Source organism: Felis catus, chromosome B1, assembly GCF_018350175.1.
Source record: "Felis catus isolate Fca126 chromosome B1, F.catus_Fca126_mat1.0, whole genome shotgun sequence".
NCBI lineage: Eukaryota > Metazoa > Chordata > Mammalia > Carnivora > Felidae > Felis > Felis catus.
Genome location: NC_058371.1, coordinates 71,820,179 through 71,845,359, shown reverse-complemented (window position 1 = coordinate 71,845,359; position 25,181 = coordinate 71,820,179). Strand labels below are relative to the sequence as shown.

Below are 25,181 nucleotides of genomic sequence, written 5' to 3'. Positions count from 1 at the left end.
CCTAGATTTCAACAGATTCATGCAACCTGTTTCTAGGTCTAGCATATTTAATGCATTGATATTAGATCAGGGCTTCCGGAACTTTAATATGCATAAGACTCACCTGAAGATGTTGTGAAATGAATATTCTGATTCAGTAGGTTTGGAGTGAGGTCCAAGGCTCTGTATTTCTGGCAAGAAGACAGGTCATGCTGATATTGCTGATATCTTGAGTAGCAAGGCGTTAGATCACATGTCTGGTTGCCATGGTCATTTGTAAGTGTGCAAAGAATACACATTTAAATGCTTTTGTGCTATCATCAATTGTGGATACAGGAAAAACAAAGCATTTTGAGAAGAAAAACTTGAGCTGTTCTGCCAAAGCTGACAAGAATACCAAGACTTGCTTTCAACCAAATATTTGTCGTTGTTAACATTTTTATTAAGTTGTCATGACAACTTTCTGATTCTCAATAAAGTGGAGACAAGTAGGCTTTAACCTACACATTATCTATAAGACAGAAGAACAGACCTGGAAGATGATGAAACACTCATATATGCATTTAGCCACTCAATAATTATTTCACTGAATCCTTCTTAGGAACCGTATACATTGCTAGGCACTTAGCTACAAAGATTCCTTCCATAACAGCAGGGAACTCTTAACCTTGTGTCAGGGCGTATCAAACATTCAGATTAGAACATGTTTTTCACAATCACCCGGCACCCTAGATTGGTTGCTTTTCCCACACACCCCATTGCCTGGAAGTCGTAAAAGATGGGAGAAGGAGAATACAAGCTGAGAGTCTACCCTTGGTAAAGCTGGTAGGCCCCTGCAGAGAGGACTGAAGTTAAACGTACTATGGATTCTGGTGTGCTATGGGATACTAGGACGGTAAAGGCAGAGATGAATGGGTTAAGCAAGTCGTGTTCCAGGATGAAAGGAATATTGACAAGAGTAATGCCAGTAAAGGAACACAAAAACACAAGCACTGCTTTTATACAAGTCTTCTGTGCAGCAACTAGAAGACAGGCCAATGAGATCATTTGGCCCCAACTGATGTTTCCACTTTATCTTCCTATACTTTTTTTTTTTTTCCCATTTGCTTGGCATTTCTACCTAATGGCATCACTCTCTGTTTCTTGAATGTTGGTCTTGATGCCTTCCCACCTCCATGCCCTTGTTCACAAGTTTCCCTTGGCCCAAAAACAAAACAAAATGAACAAAAAATTTCCTGTATTTCATCTTTTCTTTTTTTTTTTTTTTTCAACGTTTATTTATTTTTGGGACAGAGAGAGACACAGCATGAACAGGGGAGGGGCAGAGAGAGAGGGAGACACAGAATCAGAAACAGGCTCCAGGCTCCGAGCCATCAGCCCAGAGCCTGACGCGGGGCTCGAACTCACGGACCGCGAGATTGTGACCTGGCTGAAGTCGGACGCTTAACCAACTGCGCCACCCAGGCGCCCCTATTTCATCTTTTCTTAAAGATGACCAAACTTTTAAGGCCTAACTCTAATGCTGCTCTGTTAAGAAGTATTTCTCCTGTCAGAAGATAGCTGTTGTTCCTCTGAGCTTCCACATCATCAAATTTATTTTTTAACAATTATAGTAAGGGCCCTCTTCTAATGATGGTGTCCACTGAAAGAAAGCCAACCCCACAGTGGGTTGTCTTACTGAGGACTATAGCCTGGGACATAGTATTTCAGATTGCTCCGAAGAATTACTTCAAAGCTTGTTAGCTACAGAGAATTATATATACAAAAGGGAAAGGGGTACATGTGCTCACAAGTAGTTCTCCAGATACCTGTACATCATAAGGTATAATTCAGTTGTAAAAATATGTATATACAGTTGTAAAATATAATGTAGTTATAACTGTAATATAGTTGTAAAAATTACGGTTTTGTGCTTTCTACATAGACACAATGAAGATCCTTAGTCATCTCAATACATTATGTATCTATCATATCTGGTTGTTCAAAAATATTGTTTGCCTGCCTCTACCTAACTGGTTTTCCTGTTCTTCCTGTTCTTGATTTCTCCTTGAGATCTCTTGAGACAATCACACAATGCTAACATAGTCACCTACTGCAGTTTTAGTGAACAATGCATTACTAGGTATTTATTTTTATTTTTTATTCTAGGTCTTAAATTCTAAGAACACTGAAGACAAAAGCCCTACTGACTTAAGACATTTTCATGGGTTGATTATAGGGGAAGAGAAGGTTTCAGATATGGTAGAACCAAAAAAATTCAAATTTGTAGCTCTGAACTTTTTGCCTGATACTAAGGCAAAGTTTATTTAAATGCCTTTCTTAAAAAAATTAAATGTCTTTTTTTTCCCCTTCTTTGCTTATTCTGACTAATGTCTGCCATGAGGAGAGCATAGTCGACAAGGCTGGGAGAAAATTTTGCAAATGTGGTGAATCTAACACGAGACCAGATTATGTGGTGGGGTTTGGGAGAGGTTTAAGAATTGTAGATAACCAAGAACAATGTTTCAGAGTTACTGAATTTGAAGAAGGATCACACGGTAATCATGATTAATTATGAATTCACAACGAAATAGCATAATGACATTTTTAAGTCAGAAAATTGACTCAAAATCAATATCAGAATTTATTTTTCTGTGCTGGGATACACACACACCCAGCAGAACTAAATGCACTGAACCAAGCTGTATCAGAACTCTATTGGGAAGATGGTATATACTGTGCAACCATAAGGTTGCATTTGCAAAGGCGTAGATTGTTTTTAAACCTGTAAACCAGGACAGGAAAACCATCTGTGCAGATATTAACTTCTCAGCAGAAATGTTGGAGGTTTTAACTACTGCTGAAAACGACAGATTTTCCGGAGCAATGCATGGTGGAGAAGATTTGGGGGGCGGAGGGGGGAGCAGATTTTCCTTGAGTTCCCTCCTTTTGTTTTTGTTTTGTTTCTCTTTCTTTGTCCCTGTCCCTTCGTCTCAGTCTCCACACAGTAAGTGCTGGGATGGCGATGTGACGGCTGGAGAGGCCAGGACTCGGGTCCCCAGCCCTAGTCTGGGCGTAGTGGGTGGGACTCCAACACTGAGCTGATTTTCCAAAGCAGGTTTTTTCGAAGCTTTCCGACAGTTTCGCTGCTCTCGATCCCAGGCAAAAAGCCGAGAGCAGCTGGGGAGCCGCCCTAGGCGACCCATACCTGCGGCAGGCTGGGTCGGGGGAGAGGGGGCGGGGAGCGTCACGAGCCTCGGCAGGACCCAGACCCTGAGTGACCTCACCATGGTGCGTTTTAGTCGCTACTTTCTTTTTCAGTCTTTCGGTGCAGAGAAGGGGAGGGATTCTGAAAAGAACTTGAATGCAGTAGGGAAAGGGATTATAAGGGATCCTTCGGGGTCAGCAGAGAGATACGGAGACAGGGAGGGACCACGGCCAGAACCGATTGAGTGTTTGGGAGCAGCGCGGGGAATACGGTTTGCAAGGCACGTCGCGTCCCGCCCAGCCTGTTGAGCAGGTAGACGGGAGTGAGCCCGAGCGTCAGTACCGCGGTCGCCTGTGCGGTAGGTGCACTCGAGCACGGACTGACAGGTGCCGCCGTAGGGTCCCCTCTCCCGCTCACCCTCTCTGGTTCCTGACGCCCACTCTCTTTCTGCGTTGGCAGTGGGGATTTGCGAGGCGCGCCCTGGAGCTGCCGGAGATCCCGAAACGCAGCCGCGAGGTCTGGGAAGCCAGCGAGTAAGTGGTCGTTGCATGCCCACGCGGGTCGGGGCTCCCCAGAGGGGCAGGCCATCTGCCGGGGCTCCAGGGCTGGGTTCGTCCCCCTTCTCCTCCCTGGGGAGACTTCCATGCGCTCCCAGCTGCTCAGCCCCCGGGGGCCGGGGCGCGGTTCCCACGCTGGGGAGGAGCGAGGGAGCAGAGGAGACGGCGCCCGGGGGCCCGGCTCAGGGCTCGGGGGAGCTGCGGGGCCAGAGGGAAGAGGACTGAGGGGGTAGGCGCCGGGCCGCGCAGCGCCAGCGGCCGGGCTCGCACGGCCGGGGCGTGAGAACGCGCAGGGCGCGCTGGGGCCGCTGCTCTCCCACGGCCGGGGCGCCCGGGCCTCCGGCGCACGCGAGGTTCAGCTGCGGCAGAGCAAAGGGCGGCGGGGACCTCAGAGCCGGCCGGGGCTCGAGGCCGCGCCCCGGCTTTACCGCAACTTCACCCCGCCGGCTGCTGCGTGGGCGAGCCAATCGCCCTTCTGGAGAGCAAACCGCGAACGATTGCTGAATTGCTTAGACAAAGCATCCAGCAAACTTCCAGCCGGGCTGCTCGGGGCTCGACCGAAGAGTAAGTGTGTGCGTGTGCGTGTGCGTGTGCGTGTGTGTGTGCCCGCGCGCGCGCGCGCTCGCGGTCTAATTTGGCAGTCTAATTTCTGTTTTCATTGTGACCGCCGCGCTTCGGGGTAATGGTAAGCAGGGGATCACAGCAGCCTCTGCGCGTCGGGTCTGTGGCTGCAGCCTGTAGTGGTGAGCTGAGCAGCTTCGCTGTGGCGGTCGGTGGTGCGAGGGGCTGCGGTGCATCGTGATCATGTGATTCAGGCTATGGATTTCGTGCGTCTTTCTTTTGCTCGCTTATTTTCATATGGTTCTTCCTTCATTTTGCACTTGATAAAACAGTTTGTGTCTTCTGAAATAAACCACAGTGAACCTCTCGCTTAATGGTAACTGGTCAAAGGCACCTTGGTTTACAATATATTGAAAATCCGTCTGAGTTTTAAATAGAAGAGGAGCTCTCTCTCTCTCTCTAGATATCTATATACATATGGGTTTTTTTGAGCTTTTGTTTTGTATCAGTAGTGATTTTTTTCAGGCTCACCCCTCCATTGGTGATATCATTAAAGGTCTACCTACTTACTTGAACTAGTCTTGGTGGGAACGTCATTAACCCTCTGGTGACAGATACATAAACGTTGAAGCACTTAATGGTGGAGATTTTCATATCTTGGTTCATAGTGCAGAAGTAATCTGTTGCTTTTCCGAAAATGGCTATGTTTTCTTTTCAAGAGGGGTCATTTCAGGTGCTATGTTATGAAGAGTGGTAAAAATCAAGAGCAACAAAAATATCACAACAGTATGAAAATCTAAAATTTCCAAGCAAACTTTAATTTGTCAAAAAGCCATATAAACTCTATTACTTTTTTTGTGAGATGGTCTGTGTTCTGTTTAGTTATTAACCAACTCAAGTCTGTGTATCTGCTTCAAAGGGTCATGCAGCCCCTGATACTGTATTTAAACATTTGAGTCGCTCTATTTTTAGGTGGTAGTCCAGAGGGATCTTTGACTCAACAGAAAAATAAGAACTACAAGGTTAAAATATATAAGCTTTACTTCTTGTCACAACAATAGGCTTTCTGCATAAAGACTGCAGACATAAACTAGGAAAATTCTAGAATAATTAGCGTTGTAATATTTAAACATTTCATATAACACTTGCATGTTTTTAAATGTATCAGGCAACTTAGGTTGGTGAAGTTTGTTTAGTAGAAATTTGTGATGAATAGATAGGTACATTCTGTTTCTTCTTGTACTGGGAGATCTCTTTCTAGTGTATGACATAGAAAATAAAAATTACATTTTTCTCTATTTGGAACCCAACAAAAAGATAAAGTACTTCTACATGGTGTGGTGTTTCAAAGTATATGAATATAAATAATCTCTTAAAGGCCCTTCCAGGTATAATATATCTAAGATAGTTTTCTGTTATTTAGAGAATGTGAAAGAAACTGTAAAGGTATTTGACTTCTATCTGGCAACACCAAAGGAGAAAGAAATGTGGTAAACTTCAAAGCCTTAGTCCTTATATCTCTTATAACTATGGTTTATGAAACAATTTTGTTCTAAGGTGTCATTTTGAAAAACTGCTTTAATTAATATTGCACTGAAAGCTAAAGAAGTGATAAAATTAAACCATTATCATGTGATTATAAATATGTCAATAAGATATTTTTGTGCCTAAATGTTAGCTGTTTTGTTGCAGACATTTTTCAAACAAAAAAAGCCTAAAATCTTTAGTTAATATCATTTTTTTTTTATAAATTAAGATTAGATAACCTTGAATTTTGTCAGAAACCATGTCAGGGAAATTAAATCTTATATTTACACTTATACATTACATTTGCTAACAATTCATAATGACTATGGAGGGGATAATACTGATTTTTTTTACAAGTTAGTTTAAAACAATACAGATACCCAAAATGTCTGTAGTTAATATTTTTTCAAAAATAGAAAAAATTCAAATTAGTCGTAATGAAGTTTTCCAGGTAAAGAGAAGTGGAAAGCTAAAGCAGTATTTGAATAAACCAAAAAGCATGTTATTGATGGGAAAGTATTTTGGAGGAAATTAGTTATTCAGAATATTTTCTATATGTCAGATTTGCCAGGAAGTTGCTTAGCTTTTCTCTCTCATTTGCTAGGATATATAACTTTTATGGCACTAATTTTTACACCATTTGATTATAAATATCCATCCAAGCAACTGTTCTTAAACATCACTACTTATTATTTTTCTGCATATTTGCAGAAAGATATTTTCTTTATAAAATATTAATAATTGCAATAGTTTTTAGTCTCTAGAACATCTAGATTTATTCAATAAGTATTTATTAGGTGTTTATCCAATAAGTTTGTTTTGAGTATCTCTATCTTGACCTGATACAATAAGAACTTTGGGCAACTTTTAGGGCTTTCTATGAACAAATTTAGTTGTTCATAGACTAGTTGACTTATTTGGGGTTGGGATAAGTTTTTGGCTATCCTGAATCATATATGCTTATTTTATTTCTTTCAAACAGTTTGGAAGCGTCTGACCTATTTCATATTTTTTTTCTCTTTCCTGGGTTCAGGCCAACAGATTTTATCTTCCTATAGCCATGAGGGTTATTGAGTATGAATAGTTATTTGCAAAGAGTGAAGATAGGCCAGCTCCTTCCTCAGCCTACAGTAGAAGAGAATGATTATCTTATAAAATCTGAGGGTCTCTGGTCATGATTCCCCCTTGCTGCAAAAATGTGATTTTAACTGCTTGTAGTTACTCATGTCAACGACCTGAAATGCTTTCTGGCAATTCACACTTTTTTATAAAATGTACTCTCCCTTTCAGAAAATCAAAGGCAGCTCAAATTAATTAACTCACAGACCACCTCCTCCTACTCACTGTAGTGGGAATTAGCAAGAAGCCAACAGAAGACGATGGCTTTGAGAGGGAGCACCCTGGGGAACGGAAGTTGGGCAAAGAAAAACTTCTTAATCCTGAAATTTTTTCCAGGTCTGACCTGTCTGCATATGTATCTCCTTTGTCTGCACCACACTGCATTAAAAATTCCTGTTAAGATATCTGTATTGCCTACCAAACTCCCATCTCTTTCAGGATATTCAACCGTTGGATCCACAGTGCCTGGTACATAGTAGGTGTCTAATAAGATTAATTATGTTGTCTTTGTCATGATTGAATTAAGGTTTTTTTTTATGTCTTGATGCTATAAGTTATTTTGTTTAAGAATATAATTTAAAAAATATATACATTTGTTTTCCACTGACCTTCTGTGGAATATTATGGTCTTCATCATCCAGAGACACTGCTGTGCTTTTCTCTCATGGCATGCAGTCTGTTCAGAACTGCTTGTAAACTGTTATTTCTTTTATCATCATCCAGTTACCCTTTATCTTTTTTTTTTTTTTTAAGTTTATTTATTTTTGAGAGAGAGAGACAGAAAGCAGGGGAGGGGCAGAGACAGAGGGAGACGGAGAATCAATCCCAAGCAGGCTCTGTGCTGTCAGCCCAGAGCCCGACACGGGCCCCAAACCCACAGACTGTGAGATCATGACCTGAGCCGAAACCAAGTGTCAGACACTTAACCGTGTGAGCCACCCAGGTGCCGCTACTCTCTATCTTTTTAAATTTACATCCTTCACTCATGTTACCCTCGCCCCACTACCGGTGCTTTTTGATATCCTGAACATTCTCCTTTCCTCAGGAATCTAAAATAATGAAGGGTTTTCATCAGCTGTCATTGTTCGGAGACTCATTCAACATCTACGCATCTGGCTTTCACCGCACCTTGACCTGTTCTACTTCTGCTGTTCTCCTGGAGTCTGCTGGTATTTACCCATCTGGGTCTTCTCATCGCTCAGGATTGCCCCAGCTGAACAGAAAGCTAAGAATTTCATGTCCTTTCTTCCACAGCCTCTTATCCTTCCGATCCTTCCACTCACGCACAACTGCCCAACATCCTTCTCTCCCGTTATTGTTCATTGGCCACGCCCAATTTGCTCATGTTTTCCTCTCTTTACTCACCACACTCATCTTGGACAATGTCAACTCTGCTGCAGACTTCAGATCTCTAACCACTGTACCTACCAGAATCTAGTTCATTCTGACTTCAGCTTAAGGGATGATTAACAGCGCTAGGAAGTTCTTTTGTCCTTTCTTGGATAATTCCGTATCAAATTCTCCATCGTGCTTGTTCTCGATGTTTCCAGGTTTTCCAGCCCACCCACATTATCTTGATTTTTTTCATTCTTAGTGGATGACCTTATGTCCGGATTCACAGGGAATATTAAGATCAGTCTAGGCAAACTATTTGTCAGGAATTATCTGGAACTTAGGAAGCATTTCTTTATTTGACCCACCCTAAGCATAAAAACTATTTTATTTTGTTTTATTTTTAATTTTTTAATGTTTCTATTTATTTTTGAGAGAGACAGAGAAGAAGAGAGAGAGACAGAGCATGAGCAGGGGAGGGGCAGAGAGAGAGGGAGACACAGACTCTGAAGCAGGCTCCAGGCTCTGAGCTGTCAGCACAGAGCCCATTGCGGGGCTCGAACTCGTGAACCGTAAGATCATGACCTGAGCCAAAGTCAGACACTTAACTGACTGAGCCACCCAGGTGCCCCAAGAATCCTTTTCTTATATTGCATGAAACTATTTAACACTGCAATATTCGTATCCTGATTTTTACGTCTTAGAGCACTTACACAAAATGCTTTTATATATGACGACTCCTGTGTCTCTATGGTAATATCCGGTTCATTCAACTCATCCTTAATTGACACGGTTTGTGAGTCTTATCATCAGGGAATTTCTCTTTTGGATGCATTCGTGTTTTTCTTAAAATGTGGTGCCCCGAGCTGAACATGGATGAGTGGACGGATATCATTGGATATACCTGATTATCTCCTCTGGATACCATATAGTAAATCATCCTAAAAATCCAATCTGTTTTTCCCCCACTTTTTTTTACATCCACACTGTACTGTTTAATTATACATCCTTTTATCCATACTCTTCTGAAGATACACTTCTACTCAGTTATACATTTGGCCACTTAAGTTGGGACTTTTAAAGATGCTGCAATTAAATTTAATTTTTACCTTTAGTTAGCCTGTTGTTCCAGAAGGTCAAGGTATTTTTGGATTCTGATTCCTTGATGAAGATTAGCCATTCTTCGCAATTCAGAGGCCGTAACAGATTTGATTGTGATATGGTTAATGTCTTCATCCAAGCAACTGTTAAAAATGCTAACTGGAAGGACATCTGTCACCGTCCTAGATACCTTCCTCTTCTTTACATGAGTCCGTGAGTTAGTAGTCCTCTTTACATGGACGTCCAACCAGTTACATCGTCAAGTAACTCTCTTTCTTTGGAGTTTGCATTCCTTCATGTGGCCCAGGAGAGACAGGTAATAGACTTGGTCAAACTTCTTTCTAAAATGCATTTCCACTTTCTGCAGAATAGATCCCAAGTACCCTTATTAAGAACAAAAGGAAGGGGCGCCTGGGTGGCTCAGTCGGTTAAGCATCCGACTTCGGCTCAGGTCACGATCTGGCGGTCCGTGAGTTCGAGCCCCGCATCGGGCTCTGTGCTGACAGCTCAGAGCCTGGAGCCTACTTCAGATTCTGTGTCTCCCTCTCTCTGACCCTCCCCTGTTCATGCTCTGTCTCTCTCTGTCTCAAAAATAAATAAACGTTAAAACAAAGAACAAAAGGAAATAACACTAGATCAATTTAGAATGATATGCTCCTTGCAACACTTCACTAGTTTGTAGGTAACAACACCTCACATTTTGAGTTGCCATACCATACCGTAGATTTAAGAATCTCTTGGGAATCGTGCCTGGAATGAAATGTCAAGCTCTCTAGGCTGCAGTTGGTGGAATTCACCTTCTCTATTTTGAAAATTGAGACAATGACTGGATTCTTTGTTCTCTATCAACACTTTTCTTCATTGTAATATTTTTAAAGATGATTTTAACTCTCCCCTTCTTTCATCCGCAAATGCTTTTGGTACGTTGTAATGCAGTTTCTTCAAATGAATGGATTTAAACTCATTTAGAATATTTACCATCATTCCATATCTTGAACCTTAAATTTGTTATTTTGATTTTGGTCTTACTTTTGCCAGTATGAAAATTATTTTCTTGAAGAATGGGGATGAAATGAAAGTAGAGTAATTCTGCTGGACCAGTCCTTTGCCATCATTTGAATTTTCTCACATCCCCCCCAGTCTTTGAACTCCTCACACACCTAATGCAAATGCCATCATCTCCACTTGATCTGGTAATAATAAAGAATTGAAAGAACTTTTTTTTTTTGAATTTGTAATTTTTGGAAGCTTCGGCTTATTTTATGTATTACGATACTCTTCTCAGAGGCTCAGTCCCTTTTTTGTACTTCTCACAATAAAGTTTATTACGGATTATGGTTGTCACTGAGGGACATACAAGCACAGTTTATGACACAGCCCCCGACTTGAGGGAATTTAAAGTCTGCGCGTAGAGATAACAGAGCCCAGAAATAGTCTCAGAATTACACACGTCAGCACTTAACAATGAGCTTAATATTTGTGGTGCCTTTTTAATAAGTTCTGAAGAACTTGAAAGAGAAAGCGCTTTGCAGGATGGAGACATCGAAGGCTTTCTAGAGAGGATCTGGCTCTTAGCTGAGATTTTAAAAGAGGACCCGTGTAGGACTTTGCAGGACCCGTAGGACTTAAATATAGAGAAGCGTGGGAAGAGTGTTCTGGGCAGAGGAAAAGAGAGGCGCAGTGCCGGAAGCAGGTGAGGGGGATGAGTGCGGGGTGCAGGTGTGCGTGCGCGTCCACGTGGAACCGGGGTGTGAAGGGGGAAAGGGCACACCGAGACTTCTCAAGCACAACTTGCCAGTATTCCTTTGTGGAAAACCCTTCTACTCCTCCCTCCGCTTCTAGATCCCTTTTCCCTCTGCTCAGTTATGGAGAGGCCCATACCTACTCATCCTTCAAACCTCAAACTAGGCTCTACTTTCTCAGAAACTTTCCCTGACCTTATGAGTCTCCGTGGAGTGTTTTGTTATGTTTTCCTTCAAGGCCCTGCACTTGCCCGTCATATGCTTGTATTGTCCTGTAATTGCTCGACGAATTGTCTGTTTTCACCATTACACTCCTTCCTGTTCGGTGGCCAGAGGCGCCATTGCTGTTCAGTTCTCATTCTGTTCAGAGACACCTAATAGAAGTGTCCCATGGATCATAAGCACTCAGTAAAAATGTGTGATGTGAGAGGGGCCTGCTTGGAGTGATGAGGCTATGCGGGGACTTATTTATAAAAAGATTTAAGGTAAAGAGAGGTTAGATTACAAAAGGCCAGGATGTCAGGCAGAGTTTTCGCTTTATTAGGTAATGTAGAACCATTTTGTTTTTTGAGTCTGGGGACAGGATACGGCATATTCCTGACTTTTAATTAGACCTTCATAAATCAATTCAAACTATTCAAAGCTTGATATGCATTTCTAGCTTTAACGAGGGATTATTTGGCTCCTTACTTTGCATCAGGTGTTTCCATCTGTGAGGTCGGGAAACCCTGTGACTTTAATGCCGTGTGTTTTATTAGAGAAGTTTTGTTATTTTACTAGTCTAATTTTGTTTGTAGGAACTGAAATTATTAGCTGCTAATTGTGCTCAATTTTCAATCATTTTGCAGCTTCAGATACTTACTATTATAAGTAGTCAAAGGTTCTTTGGTTTATATTGTTAACACACAGGACAAGGGATTTCAATGTTCCACTGACATAATATAAACATTTAAGTTGTGTATTTGTGAACCTAGAGTTTAATTGATATAGCACAATGGGCTATTACAACTGTAGCATGGAAGAGATTTGGGTAAACACATTAACATTGTCAATATGTAGTATTTAAAACAAGTAGTATGATATGTAGTATTTAAAACAAGTAGTATGATATGTAGTATTTAAAACAAGATATGCTTGGGGCACCTGGGTGGCGCAGTCGGTTAAGCCTCCGACTTCAGCCAGGTCACGATCTCGCGGTCCTTGAGTTCGAGCCCCGCGTCGGGCTCTGGGCTGATGGCTCGGAGCCTGGAGCCTGTTTCCGATTCTGTCTCTCCCTCTCTCTCTGCCCCTCCCCGGTTCATGCTCTGTCTCTCTCTGTCCCAAAAATAAATAAACATTGAAAAAAAAATTAAAAAAAAAAAAAACAAGATATGCTTACATCAAATTAGCATTCATTTGTAAATGTGATTAGCAATGGCACTTTTCTCAGTGAAGATTCTTTGGGTAAAATTCCATTTTTTTAATGTTTTAAAATATTCACAGTCACTAATTGTAAGTAACATTCCTCTTTCTCCACTTCTACCCCAAATAATAATTTAATATGCCGTGCATCTATTTCTGGTTCTTTTTTTTTTTGTAGTGACTGATTTACAAGTAATTCTTAAGCTCATGTTGTGTTGTCTTATGCTTAAAAACATGTATATCAGCAATAGTATATAGAAAAGTTGTGATATTCCTTGCTAGAATCTGTTCCTTGGGTTAGATACTAAATTATACCTAGTAGAATTTGCTATCTTTCCCCCTCTCTTTCTTCCCCATCCTTGGAAGCTATAAGAATTTATCTTGACTTAGACTGGGTTACCACGTGCAACTCACCTGATGGCTTGGCCAAGGGCAAGAAGGCTGTATAAGAGGTATGTATATAAGGGGTATCATAAGACCATCTACCACATAAGTTTTTCTTCCACTTGTCCGATACTAGGGACAACTCCTTTGGATCGATGTAGTCCTTTGGATTTTATTTCTAGGAACCCTAGAATAACTTTGTTACTCAGAAGAGGAGTATAAACTTGTTTGCCCAATACCAAAAGTCACATTTATTACGTTGCCTTCTACCGTCAACCAAGAGCATAGTTTCGTTGATGTAGACTTTTAAATATAAGAGAAAAAGAAAACTGAAAGACGTAGCATGCATGACATAAATAAGAAAGGCAGATACAAGTAGGGGACATTGGGTGGCAATATGGTGCTCAAACAGGAAGAGTAAGGTTAAAAAAAGTAAAGAAGGTCCTGAAAAGAGTTGTTTCTTCACACTTTTGTTTCCTGTCCGAACTGGGGGCAGTTAGAACATCTCCCTCACCAGCATGTTGTGGCCTTGGTTATCTACACAAATCAAACCAGAGTAATATTGGTTGAGTTATTTTTATCTTAACATTGGATCTGTTTCAGTACATAGTGGAAATGGGTAGTTGTATGTTGTCTTAGTCTATTTTACACACAGGGAAATGGTACTTGGCTATGTTTCTTTACATTAACTGTCCTTGATAAATAGTCATTGGTCATTGTATGAGTATTAAGAATTTGCTGCATGCCACGTGTTAAAAGACATTGTAAGTGATGTAAAAACATGCAGTGTTCATAATTTCAAGCAGGTATTCTGACAGCCTTACTTTTCTGTCTAACTCTGCTGTTCAGTGTTTGATTATTCTCTTACTTGAATTCTGTGTTATAGCCATATTGCCTTTGCTGTAACTGGACACCAAACTCTTTTTTTTGTTTCTGTCTTTGTCTTTTGAACGTATTTTTCTACTCCTTGGAATACCTTTCTTGTTTTGTGTGCCTTATTATTTCTTTCTTACTTATTCTAGAAGACTCAACTCTTTTTTTTTTTTTTTTTGACGAAGCATTTACCAATGTACCATGTCAGATTTAGATGCAGATTTTCTGGGTCCCCATCACTTGTCACATGAGAACACCTTTTAATTGAATTTGTGTGTTTTTATTCTGTCCACACCCCAATCCCTACATGACACATTCCTTAAGGATCTAGTGGTGTTTTGTTTTTGTTTCTTTTTGTTTTGAATTCTTGAAACCTCATGTCTTAGAATGCAATGATAGAGGTGCTCAATAAATATTTCCAGGATATATGAACACATAAATGAATGGTTGGATGGATGAATGGATACATTGAGGGATTCTAGTAGAAGAAACAGTAAAGATTTTAAGGGAAGATGAGGTAATTATAAAGAATTACCCTGGAGAAAGCATGTTGCTTTAGAGTCTAGAGCCATGCATAGACTTTGAAGAGGAAAGACATTGTCTTGTCCAGTATCACAGGGAAGGATCCACTGGGTATAGAATTAGTGTCACATTAAGGTACAGCCTGTGGAAGAGTAAAGTGGTGTCACCCAACTGATTGGTGAGATATAAACCTAAAGTATATTATTTGTAAGCACTAACTGTGCATTTGGTATAAGAACCCACAATAATTATATAATTGTCTGAAATAAAAAGTAATATTTTCTTAATATTAAAACAAAATATATACTTTATTATATTAAAACATATTAAAATATATTAAAACAAAATATAAAACAAAATCAGGTTTTTTTGAAGTATATGAAAAAATTCCAGCCTTACTCTGGTACACAGTTGAAAAGGGAGGAGTGATTTAATAGTGTTTTCAGATAATTGTGGGGGAGCCTGAGTGGCTCAGTCAGTTAAGCATCCGACTTTGGCTCAGGTCATGATCTCGCAGTGTGTGAGTTCAAGCCCCACATCTGCGCTGACAGCTCAGAGCCTGGAGCCTGCTTCAGATGCTGCGTCTCCCTCTCTCTCTGCTCCTTCCCTGTTCATGCTCTGTCTCTCTGCCTCTCTCAAAAAATAAATCAACATTAAAAAAAATTTTTTTTAAAGATAATTGTAGATTTTTCTGGTGTAAAACATTTCAAAATTTGAAATGATCATAACTTAAAGGTTACTTGCAATATGGGACATGAAACCACTAAAATCTGTGTTCTGTGAACGGATCCTTTATTAATATATGATTTTGTAACATCGTGGTCATTGGAAAATACGGGTTCACTGAGCTTTTCAGATCTTCCAAATGTTGACACACTTTGCATTTTATCAAAAAACTACATTTGTTAATATCACCGTGGCTATCGTCTGGAAAGAGTTTTAAGTATTGGGAGGATGTCAAGTCCGCCGTGGCAGGCGTAGATGGTACAGCTGTGGCCTGAGAAAGTCTTCCAGTGTCATCTTTTCAAGCCAAGAGTGCATCCTTAAATATATGAAAGATACAAATACATTTCCCTTTAAATTGAAATAAATATCATCAACTTCTAAACTAACAGCTAAGTGAAAATTTAAAATTTAGAAAACTTTAACAGAATTTAATATTACTACGAAACAAAACAGCAAAGTGTAGTTGCTTTTTGTGTATACATGTAGGTGTAAGGAAGACTTGGGAATTTTAAAATAATAACACTGCACAATGATGAGGTTGCAGAGATAATAGCGAGTCTAACCAGTGATTGCTGAGAAGAGCACAGTGCAAGTTCTAAGAACAAACTGAGTTAATCCCTGAACACACATACATTTGTACACTAAATCCGCTACCTTAGAGAGTTCTTCCCAAGCACACATTCCATTAGCTGGGAGAATGAGGACATTGTTAGATGTTGCATAGTTTGTGGAAAGCTGCACTGTGTGCCTTTGAGAGAATGAGAATGAAAAGCGCACATAATACCTCAGTACTGTAATGAAAACAGCTCCAATCTTGCACACCCTTTAAAGGGTCTCGGGGGCATCCCCAAGAAGTTACAGACAATACTTTGAGAACTAGTGTGCTGCTGCCTTAGATCAACCAAGCCTTGAACAATGTAGCAGAGAGGTGCCAGACTAATTTTGTACCTAATTTCAGAAAATAGGAGTCAACATTTTATTAAGCACATACTATATTCTAAGCACTGTTAAAACTGAATTAAAATGAAAACTTTGCCGAGCCCCTTGAGAAATGTCCTACCTTATCACTTAATGTCCAGGTGATGAAATGGAGTCAAGAGCGGAAAAGTAATTTGCCTTAATGTCATACCTTCAGTTAGTGGTGGAACCAGTGTTTGTAGCTAAGCAGCGTCCATCCTCTTAAATACTATGCTTCACCATCTTTCCTGGATATATATAAGTTTTTCTGGTGGTTTGTAAATGATTTTGCATATGTTCAATAGCATATTTGCTTTTACAGGGTCAAATGAGACTCTAGAGTTAGGTTTCAAAGACCTGTGAACTTCCAAATTAATGCATGAAACAGAAAATTAATGCATTTGAAAGAATTTTGATAAAAATTCAGTCAAATTAAAATAAAGTATCTTTAAGTTTTCCATCAGTCTAAAGTTATGATTGCAATAGTCCGGCAACTCTTTTCTTCACATATATTAACTCTTGAAGAATATTTTGTTGGATGTGTAATTTAAGGGAAACAGGTTTTTTTTGTTTGTTTCCTTTCCTCAGTCCTTAACTTTTTGTTTCATTATTTGCTAGTTTCCATGATTCTTTCACTGTTTTTTTTTTCTTTTTATCTTTGAATTACGGAAGTTTGGTAACAATATGCTTAGGTGTGATTTTCTTTGTATTTATTGTGCATGAGGATTTGCTGAACTTCTTCGATCTGTGAGTTAGTGCTTTATCAAACATGGACTATTTCTAGCCGTTTCAAATATTTCTTCTTGTATCCCCACTCTCTCCACCACCCCCCCCCCCCCGGGAGTCTAAATACATGTATGGCAGACCTTTTGACATTGTTCCATAGATGTCAGGTGCTCTTCTGTATTTTTGCTGTTTATTCTGTTCTTTTGTGATTCTGTTGGAGTTGTTTCTATCAACCTGACTTCAAGTCCACTGATCCTCTCTTCTGATGTTAAGCCAATTAAATGGAATTCTTTGTTGCAGATTGTGTATTTTTCATTTTTAGCACATTTCCAATTGTTTCATTTTCTTTGCTTTCTGTTTCTCAGTGGATACTCTATTTACTTATGCACACGTGTACATTAAGCTGCAAGTGCAGAAGACTGAGTCATTATAAATTGTGGGGCTTCTCCAGATTCTAATCTGTCATACGGCAGTTAAAAGTTTGATAAACAATTAACCAACTTTTCTTGACCCCTGCCTGGGGGAGATTCTGTAACCTTCCACTACTTCATCTGGGTTGAAAATAGCCCCTCATCTCTCCTAGACCTTTTATTTACTTACTTATTTACTTACTTATTTATTTAGGAATATAGTTCATTGAGGTGTATCTGAGTCCTTGACTTAAAAAAAAAAAAAACTTAACCAATGTATAACTTACATACAATAAATCCCACATATATAAAATACCCAACTGGACTCTATTTGATAGATGTATACACCTGTGAAACTACCACCAAACTCAACATAAAAAAAGATTCCCATCACCCCTTGAAAGTTTTCTTGTGTCTTTTTCCAATCGATTCCTCCCTCTTCCTCTGTCCCCACACGATCACCGATCTGCTTTCTGTGCTTACAGGTTTGTCGGCAGCATCTAGATTTTATGTGAAAATGAGATATTCCTGTATGTGTGGCCCCATTCACACAACATGATGATTTGGAGATTTAGCTACGTTGTGGCATGTATCTGCTGAGTAATTAATAGCTCTTTACATGTACGGCTATACGACATCTTGCTTTATTTGTTCACATGAACAAAGACATTTCAATTGTTTCCAGGTGTTGGCTATTACAAATAAAACTGCTGTAAACGTTTGCATACAAGTCTTTGTTTGAATATATCTTTACCTTTCTTTTGGGTAAATGCTTAGCGATGGAATAGCTGGGTGGTATGAGAAGGCACGTTTAACGTCTTAAGAAACCACCGAACTGTTTTCCACAGTGGTTGTTCCTTTTTACATTCCCACCAGCAACATATCAAAAAAATGCCAGGTATCTCACATCATCACTAAGTCTTGACATTGGCAAACTTTCAAATTTTAGACATCCCAGTGGGGTTTTGCCTCATAATTAATATTATTGAACATAGAAACAGATATTTATGGGCTATTCTTATATCATTTTTAGTGAAATATCTGTTCAGATCTCTTGCCCATTTTTAATTGAATTGTTTGCTCTCTTATTTAGTGGTAAAACTTTATATATTCTGGATTTAATTACTTTGCTGATATATATGTGGCAAATGTTTTCTCCCAGTGTGTGACTTGTCTTTCTGTTTATTTAATGGTATCTTTTGAAGAGTGAAATATTTAAAATTTTGATGAACTCTAATTTATCATTTGCTTTGATGTTTCATGATTTGTTTTTTCTATTTAACCATCTTTGCTTTGGGGCACCGGGGTTGGCTCAGTCAGTTAAGAGTTCAACTCCGGCTCAGGTCATGATCTCATGGTTCATGAATTTGAGCCCCACGTCGGGCTCAGTGCTGACAGCTCAGAGCCTGGAAATTGCTTCAGATTCTGCGTTTCCCTCTCTCTCTGCCCCTCCACCGCTTGTTCCCTCTCTCTCTCTCTCTCTCTCTCTCTCTCTCAAAAATAAATAAACTTTAAAAAATAAAAAATAAACATCTTTGCTTCATACAAGGTAAAGATTTTCTCCTATTTTCTTCTACAAGTATTACCATTTTAACATCGACACTTATGGCTGTGATCCATACAGAATTAATTTTTGTATGTGGTGTAAAATATGGGTCAATGTTCATTTTTTTTCCATATGCATATCCAACATCATATGTTGCTCCAACATCATTTATTGAAAAAAAATTTCCTCGTTGAATTGCCTTGATATGTTGGTTGTATAATTGAACATATAAATCCGGATCTGTTTTTGGACTCTCTAAGAGTCCATTGATCTCTGTGTTACTCTTTCAAACCAATATCCAACTCTCTTGATTATGTTAGCTTTATAATAATTTTAAAAATAAAGTGTATAAATCTTCCCGTGTTGCTTTTCTTCTCTAGTATTGATGTAGCTATTCTGTGTCTTTCATTACCTCTTAGTATCATTTTGTCAATATCTACCAAAATGATTCTTGGGATTTTCGCTGGGATTGCATTGAATCTGTAGACTGTTTATGAAAAATGGATACATTAACAGTATTAAGCATGATATACCTCTCAATTTCTTTGCCTTCCTTATTTTATCTTACCACTGTTTGTGGTCTTCAGTATAGAGGTCTTGCAAACCTTTGGTTTAGATTTCTTTCTTTCTTTTTTTTATTAAATATAATTTGTCAAGTTGGTTTCCATACGACACCCAGTGCTCATCCGAACAGGTGCCCTCCTCAATGCCCATCACCCACTTTCCCATTAACCCCCCATTAACCCTCAGTTCATTCTCAGTATTTAAGAGTCTCTTATGGTTTGCCTTCCTCCCTGTCTGTAACTTTTTTCCCCCTTCCCCTCCCCCATGGTCTTCTGTTAAGTTTCTTAGGATCCACATAAGAGTGAAAACACATGGTAACATATGTCTTTCTCTGCCTGACATATTTCACTTAGCATAATACCCTCCAGTTCCATCCACGTTGCTACAAATGGCCAGATTTCATTCTTTCTCATTGCCAAGTAGTATTCCATTGTATATATAAACCACATCTTCTTTATCCATTCATAAGTTGATGGACATTTAGTCTCTTTCCATAATTTGGCTATTGTTGAGAGTGCTGCTATAAACATTGGGGTACAAGTGCCCCTATGCATCAGTACTCCTGTATCCCTTGGGCCAATTCCTAGTAGTGCTATTGCTGGGTCATAGAGTAGTTCTATTTTTAATTTTTTGACGAACCTCTACACTGTTTTCCAGAGTGGCTGCACCAGTTTGCGTTCCCAACAGTGCAAGAGGATTCCTATTTCTTCACATCCTCTCCAGCATCTATAGTCTCCTGATGTGCTCATTGTAGCCACTCTGACCAGTGTGAGGTGGTATCTCAGTGTGGTTTTGATTTGTATTTCCCTGATGAAATGTGACATTGAGCATCTTTTCATGTGTCTGTTGGCCATCTGGATGTCTTCTTTGGAAAAGTGTCTATTCATGTCTTCTGCCCATTTCTTCACTGGATTATTTGTTTTTTGGGTGTGGAGTTTGGTGAGTTCTTTATAGATTTTGGATACTAGGATGGTTGGATTTATTTCTAAGTACTTTATATTTATTTATATTATTACATATAGGTTTTTAAAAATGTTATTTCCCAGTTATTTACTATGAGTACAGAAATTACAATGGAGTTTTGTAGATTAGCATACATAAGTACATAGGTATAACTGCAACCTTGCTAAACTCACTTCTTAATCATAGTTGTTACAGACATACCTCATTTTGTGTTTCACTTTATTGTGCTTCACAGATCCTGTGTTTTTACAAATTAAAAGTTTGTGGCAACCCTGAATCTAGCAAGTCTACTGATGCCATGTTTCCAACGTTTGCTCACTTTGTATCTCTGTGTTACATTTTGGTATTTATCATGATATTTCAAGCTTTTTCATTATTGTATTTGTTATGGTTATCTGTGGTCAGTGATTACAACTCACTGAAAGCTCAGATGATGGTTAGCGTTTCTAAGCAATAAAGTACTTTTCAATTAAGGTATGTACAGAGACATAATACACATTTAATGTACACTTAATGGACTACAGTATAGTGTAAATACAACTTTTACTTTTATTTGTACTGGGAAACCAGAAAAATAATTCGACTCACTTTATTGCAATTTTACTTTATTGCCATTGTCTGGAAATAAACTTGCAATGTCTCTGAGACATGCCTATATTTGGTAGATCCCTTGGGAATTCCTATGTGAACAGTTATATATACATATAGCAAACGGGGACAGTTTCACTTCTTTTTTTTTCTTTTATTATTAATTTTGAGAGGGAGAGAGACAGAGTGTGAAGGAGGGAGGGGCAGCACAGAGCCCAACATAGGGCTCGAACTCACGAATCATGAGATCGTGACCCAAGTGGAAGTTGGGCCACCCAACTGAGCCACCCAGGTGCCCCTTCACTTCTCTCTTTCTAATCTTTGTGTCTTTTATTTCCTTTTCTTAACTTATTGCAATGGCTAGGATCTAATTTCAATGCAATTGATTAGGGGTGGTGAGAGGAGGTATCCCTGCATAAGTGTTAAATCTTTAACTTGGGGTATGACTTTAACTGTAGTTTTTTTTAGATACCCTCTGATAGGTTTTTTAAAACTATGATTAGGTAGTGTATCGAGTTAGTTCTCATCATTGGGGCTTGAGTGGGAGTCTCTTGTGATTTTCTACAACCTAATCAGAAGTGAAGTCTCTGTACTGTGACTTTGAACTAACTTGTTACAGTATGTAGTTAGTTAAGTATTTCTGTTTACAGAAAACTACCAATAAACATAAACAAAGAAGAAAAGATTTCGTATTCTCAAAATCCTTCTTTCAAACTTGCTGTTTTTCAGTGTAATCTGCAATCAGTTACACTATAGTATTTCCTCATCATAACCCATTGTTTTCTTTACTTTTACCCTACTATTCTTATTGAAATTTGTCTCATAAAAATTATAAATTTTTTTAAATCTAAAAGTCAGATGATATTTTCTCAGTCCTCCTGGTGTGGACTGAATTGTGTCCCCACCAAAGTTCATATGTTGAAGCTCTTAAAAATCCCCAATGTATTTGGAAGTGGGGCCTTTGGGAGATAATGAGGTGTAGATGAAGTCATGAAGGTGAGACCCTCATGATGGGATTAATGACCTTATAAGACGAGGCAGCTTGCTCTTCGACCATGCTGGCACCTGACCTTGGACTTCCAGCTTCTAGAACTATGAGAAATAAATGCCTATTGTTTAAGCCACCCAGTCTGTGGTATTTTGTTGTGTGTGTCAGACTGAGCTGACTAATACACCCCCTTCCCCTCTTCAGACTTGCAAAATGCACACTTCTTTTTGAACATGTGTTCTCTTTTGTTTCCATTCTCATCATAGTTTTCGTAATTTTTTTTAATGTTTATTTATTTTTGAGAGAGAGAACGAGTGGAGGAGGGGCAGAAAGTGAAAGACATACAGAATCTGAAGCAGGCTCCAGGTTCTGAGCTGTCAGCACAGAGCCCAACATGGGGCTCAAACCCACGAACCACAAGATCATGACCTGAGCTGAAGTCATGCTTAACCCACTGAGCCACCCAGGTGCCCCTTTTGTCATAGTTTTCTGGTTGCTCCTTCTCCATCTTAGTCATAACGTCCTTCTCCAACTCTTAAATAATGAATGTTCCCCCAGAGTAATGAGTTTGGCTATTTTCCCTCTCCACTTGCATCCTTTTGACAATGAACAGTTTGAATTAAAGTCGACTTTAATAGCTTCCTCAGTGTGGCAGACCACACACTCCTATCTCTAATCCTTAATTAAATATTCCAGTTTTCAAATGCATCTCTGCATAGATGCCCTGCCAGCAGTTCAAGATGTGTACAAAACAAAATTCAACATCCCTTCTGTCAAGCCTACTTCTGTTACATCTTTCTATTAATGGCACCATTATCTTTCCAGATAAAACCTCAGTCATCTTGTTCTTCAGACCTAGTCATTGGCCATGTGACGGCAACTTTAATTTTATAATATCTCTATCACCCATGCTTTCCTGCCCTTTCCCACAACTTCCTTCACTCACATTCACTTATACTGTTCTCCCTCTCTGGCATGAGTTTTTACTAATGACTTTGTGCCCAAACCCTAGTCATTTTCAAAACTAAGCTCAAATTCCCTGCATTCCAAGAAGTTTTCCCTGATCACCGTTTTGCTGCTGTTGCCTGAAAGCAATGTTTTTTATAATCATCATTAATTTTCTATCTCTACCTATTCTCCACCTTTTATTTTAGCCATTTAAGAAAATGTATATCACCCATACTAGACTTTGAAAGAAATAGTTTTATCTTTTTCAGAAACTTAGTGAATATTGATTGAATAAGGTTGGTTTATTAATAGCTCATAAAAACTTGTTTTCAAGAGGCAACACATTTTATATGTTCCAATCCAGCCTCATTTTACTTCTATTTTATACTTTCTTGTCTGTGTTTTGTCCTTTATATTGGTTATAATTAATAGCCTGATAATAGCGTATTTTATTGATGAAAGAGTTCATATTTATTGAATACCAGATAATACGTGATACTGTGCTCAGTGCTTCTGATAAAGCAGTGAGGTATTGGACACATGTATGGTTTTTCACTTAACTAACTTAACAGAGAAGTGGAGAAAGAGCATAGGCTCTTGACCAACCCCCCGCCCCATCGTGTCCCCAGGAGCTTCCAGAGAAACATCTTTCTTGGGGTCTTCAGGGTGGAAGTTTTGAGGGAATTGTAGAAGATGGAGGTCTTTTTCAAAATACAGCCATTACATGCCCTCCCCAGGGATGCTATCCACCTAGCACCTCCATGCATTCAGCATCTAAGAAGCTCTCCAAAAGTCTGTTGGTTAGGAATTTTCATGGAGACTTCATTAGGTAGGAATGATTAACGAAATCATTGACTGTTAATGATTAATTCAATCTTCGGACTCTGTCTTCTCTCCAGATACCACCGTGGGATGGAGAGTTCCAACCCTCTAATCACTTGGTTGGTTCCCCTGGCAACCAGGACCCATCCTGAAGCTATCCAAGGAGACTTATCACTTTGGAGATTCCTTGAGTTTTAGTAGTTGTGTGCCAGGAAACAACAGGCAGAAACCAAATATATATCCCTTATTCTGTCACAGCACGGCTGTGTTCCAATGAAACTTTATTTATGGACACTGAAATTTGAATCTCATGTAGTGTTCGAGTATCGTGAAATATTCTTCTTTTGATTTTTTCAAACGTTTAGTGACGTAAAGACCATTCTTAGCTCTAGGGCTGGACAAGAAAGGCAGCAGGTTAGATTTGGATCACAGGCCATTTTATGCCAGAGTCTGCTTTAAAGGGTCCGAAAGGTCCAGTGTGTTCCTGAGTGGTGGTTTGGCTTTATCTGCCCTTGCCAGCCCTGGCCCAGTGTGGGCATCTCCCTCACTGCCTGAGCCTTTACTATTGGTATATCTGTTCCTGTTCTTGTGTTTTCTCTCTTTGTTGAGAGAAAAGTGCTATATTTCTATGGCTTTATTAGTTTTGGCCCTTTTTCTCAAGGATTTTGAGAAAAGTTTCAAGGGCTGGAGTAGAAGAATCATGAGGGTCACTATTGTGTCTTCTTCCAGAATTTTCTCTCCAAATACGACAAATTAAAGCCCAGATAATTGCACTTTTGTCTACCATAGTGTGAATTCTGTGCTGCACGGATTACCCCTTTATTCCCTTCAAGGATGAGGCCACTTTGATATCTCCTCATTGTTGAAATGTTAATTCAATTGCTCTGCAGGTATGACCGTGAAAACCAGAATCCGCTTTATTTACTCTTGCTAGAAACCCTGTCATTTTTCTATTTTAATCAGACTTTGGGTGACTTACCTAGATTTCACAAATATCCTAAAATTAACATTGCTGGTTAGTGTTTCATATCTTCCTGCCCATCTCTTAAGCCTTTATACAAAATAAGTAAATATTGAGGAGATAAGTACATAAAAGAGTTAACACTGAATCAATATGGAGAACAGTTGGCTTATAAAAGCCACGATCGGAGGCAAGAGTGTTTGTGTAACAATACTAATCATTTGTCAATCTAACATTCTAGGAAAAGTAAATCAGATACCACAGAATTTCTGTTTAAGCTCAGTTGTTACGGGTTTATTTTGTTTAAAAATGTTTCCACATTAGAAATTGTGTGGATTTATGGAAAATACTATGTACTCCACTGATGTCAGGCTTGCCTGATTTATATAACAGGTTTGGTTTCATGAGTGGAAAAAGAGATTTAAAATCTAGCATCGTCCTTCAATTTTTATTCTAATATCATATTAAAGAAATTTGACATGCAACTTATTAGCTAATGGAATTATATAAGATAAAACCAAATTAGAATCTTACTAATCTGGGCTAGGCTGTAAACTCTATTATTTTGTAATTCAATAAAATAAACCCTAAGTATTGACATAGATGTTATTTTTCCCCGGTATGTATTAGTGTATTTCAAGGGGAGAATGTTTTCCAAATTTGTAGAGTACCAAGCACCTGCTATATATTAGTTTCC

General features: G+C 39.1%; 1 protein-coding gene across 5 annotated transcripts in view; it reads left to right on the top strand.

Annotated features, from left to right (window-relative positions):
- The first annotated feature begins 3,107 nt into the window (after window positions 1–3,107).
- The window catches only part of GUCY1A1 (guanylate cyclase 1 soluble subunit alpha 1), a 62,891-nt gene continuing 40,817 nt past the window's right edge, over window positions 3,108–25,181 (top strand). Inside the window, exons 1-2 of one of the 5 annotated variants that reach the window (XM_011281606.4) lie at window positions 3,108–3,249; window positions 3,626–3,699. The gene's annotated coding sequence lies outside the window, so the exon portion shown is untranslated. Of the gene's footprint in view, window positions 3,250–3,337; window positions 3,525–3,625; window positions 3,700–4,169; window positions 4,288–4,446; window positions 4,467–25,181 lie in introns of those variants that run through there. The other 4 variants (XM_045055744.1, XM_011281605.4, XM_011281607.4 and 1 more) reach the window with 4 other exon arrangements.